The 3,187-nt window shown below is 25.3% G+C and overlaps 1 non-coding gene across 1 annotated transcript; it reads right to left on the bottom strand.

The window, feature by feature from the left end:
- Positions 1-2,743: 2,743 nt before the first annotated feature.
- Positions 2,744-2,862, bottom strand: LOC123304453. Its single transcript, XR_006536473.1, has one exon. It is a non-coding gene; the product is annotated as a 5S ribosomal RNA (ribosomal RNA).
- Between the last annotated feature and the right edge of the window lie 325 nt (positions 2,863-3,187).

Raw genomic sequence — 3,187 nt, 5'->3', positions numbered from 1 at the left:
TATTAATTGTTTGTAACAATGCCACCAAAAACAAGTGGAAAAGCAGCAAAAAAAGCTGGCAAAGCTCAAAAAAATATATCAAAGAGTGATAAGAAAAAGAAGAGGAAGCGCAAGGAATCATATGCAATTTACATTTACAAAGTATTAAAACAAGTGCATCCTGATACTGGTATCTCTAGTAAAGCTATGAGTATCATGAACAGTTTTGTTAATGATATTTTTGAACGTATTGCTGCTGAAGCATCACGTTTAGCACATTATAATAAACGTTCAACAATCACAAGTCGGGAAATTCAAACCGCAGTTCGATTATTATTACCTGGTGAATTGGCAAAGCACGCTGTTAGTGAAGGTACTAAAGCTGTTACAAAATATACAAGTTCAAAATAAATAAATCGAAAATATTATTTAATTGATAACATAAAAATACATCAACATATAAAAACGGCTCTCTTTTTAAGAGAGCCATCAAATTTTTTAAATAAGAGTAAATTATTTTTATATATACAAAAAAATAAAATAAACAATTATTAATATCATATTTAATATAAAATTTTATATATTAATAGCTTGAATATATCTATTATTAGTATATCAATATTATTAATTTTAAATATAATAAAGGATATCGCGGAATATATATCGTAAATCAGTGTAATGCAAATGCATTACATTACCTTTATTATTTTCATTTTACATTTACTACTTGTTTATGTACGCTTATAATTATTAGAAAAATATTTTTAATAATTTTAAAAAATAAATGAAATAATAAAAATTTAATAATAAATTATTTATTGAAAGTATAAAAAATGGTATAGCAAAATCTTTATTTTCTTTGATTAAGGCGAAATGTTTTATTAGTTATAAATTCGATAATCTCCTATCGATACTTGTTACTCTTAACTTGTATATATAAAAAATATAATAGTATATTAATTTATAATAAAATTTTTTCAAAAATTAAATAAGTTATTGTAAAAAAAAATAGATAAAATAAAAATTATAATTTATTATTGCAGATATATTACAATAAAAAAAAAAAAATAAATAAAAATATTTGGTAATGTATGTTATAAACAAAATAATTTGTTGTAAACAAATTATATAATATGTTATATTTATTAACAAATTTATTTACTCTTATATAAATAAAATTAGTGGCTTCCCAAAAAGGAAAGCCTGTTTAAATTTATCGGATGTATTAAATATTCTTTAATAAATTTACTAAATATTTTAAGTAAATTATTATATTTTCTTAACCTCCAAAACCATACAAAGTACGACCTTGTCGTTTTAATGCATATACAACATCCATAGCTGTAACTGTTTTACGTTTTGCGTGTTCAGTATATGTAACAGCATCCCGAATAACATTTTCAAGGAATACTTTAAGTACACCACGTGTTTCTTCATAAATTAAACCAGAGATACGTTTTACTCCACCTCGTCGTGCTAAACGACGAATTGCAGGTTTTGTAATACCTTGGATATTATCACGCAAAACTTTTCTATGACGTTTTGCACCCCCTTTTCCAAGACCCTTTCCACCTTTTCCTCTGCCAGTCATTTTAATAAAAAATTATTTACAATATTTTAACGAACGGATAACACGTGTGTTAACCTCACAAGTATTGTAATGTATGTGAGCGCCGGTACAATTGTGCCTTTTTATATAAAGCATTAAAGATTTTTTAAGCCACGCCTATACAATTTGATTAGTCCATACTCTGATAGCTATCCAATAGGATATGACAACAAAAATTTTGAAATTTCATATAAATATAAATACAACACATTTATTTCGCATTTAAACATTTGACTTTGTAGTATCAAATTGTCGAATATAATTTTTAAAATTGTGTGTTTTTTTGTAAAAACATTATTATTTGAAAATGGCTAGAACCAAGCAAACTGCACGTAAATCAACTGGTGGTAAAGCACCAAGAAAACAATTAGCAACGAAAGCTGCACGTAAAAGTGCACCAGCAACTGGTGGAGTAAAAAAACCACACAGATATCGTCCTGGTACAGTAGCTTTACGAGAAATTCGTCGTTATCAAAAAAGTACTGAATTGTTAATTCGTAAATTACCATTCCAACGTTTAGTACGTGAAATTGCACAAGATTTTAAAACCGATTTACGTTTCCAAAGTTCAGCTGTTATGGCATTACAAGAAGCTAGTGAAGCCTATTTAGTAGGTTTATTTGAAGATACCAATTTATGCGCAATTCATGCAAAGCGTGTTACAATTATGCCTAAGGATATACAATTGGCAAGACGTATTCGTGGAGAACGTGCATAAGCGTTTTAAATAACAATTTAAAAAAAAAAAAACAAATAAGAAATATTTTCGGTCCTATATATAGGACCAACATATATTATTAAATAAGAGTATATTATTTTTATTAAAAAATATATATATATATATATATATAAATTATTGAAATAAAATTAAACATTATTAAAATTTTGTTATAATTATAAGCGATTGCTATTTCTAAAAATAAATAAATTTCATAAAATTTATATTATTTTATATTCATTTGAAATATTAAAAAAACTTCTCGCTTTAAAGTAACCATGATATGAGTTATAAATGCAATAAAATTTTATACAAAAAATAATATTTATTTGTTGACGAATAATATAAAAGGTTTACATTTCTAAATAACATATATTTATATATGGTGTGTAAAAAAAAAGAAAAGAAGAAAAATAATTTATATTTTTAATATAAAAAGGCAACCGCACACAGTGTTCCCAAGCGGTCACCCATCCAAGTACTGACTGTGCCCAATGTTGCTTAACTTCGGTGATCGGACGAGAACCGGTGTTTTCAACGTGGTATGGCTGTTGCCAGTAATAAATGAAAATTTTTACAAATATATATTTTTCATAAATATCATTAATATTAAAGTATATTATTAAAATTTTCAATGAAGTAATCAATTTAAATATATACTTATTTATTATACCATATATTTTAAATAAAAATGCAACCGCACACAGTATTCTCAAGTGGCCACCCATCCGTGGTACTGACTGTGGCAAATGTTTCTTAACTATTATTTTATAAAATATTTATACAAAAAATAATTTACTCTTATCAAATATTAATTTGTGGCCTGTATTAAGGCCTATGTTATTTTCATTTTTTAGCAAAAATAATGAAATATTTCAATA

This window comes from Chrysoperla carnea (assembly GCF_905475395.1).
Source record: "Chrysoperla carnea chromosome X unlocalized genomic scaffold, inChrCarn1.1 SUPER_X_unloc_54, whole genome shotgun sequence".
Lineage (NCBI taxonomy): Eukaryota > Metazoa > Arthropoda > Insecta > Neuroptera > Chrysopidae > Chrysoperla > Chrysoperla carnea.
The sequence above is the reverse complement of the archived record's forward strand: the minus strand, read 5'-3'. Positions and strand labels throughout refer to the sequence as shown.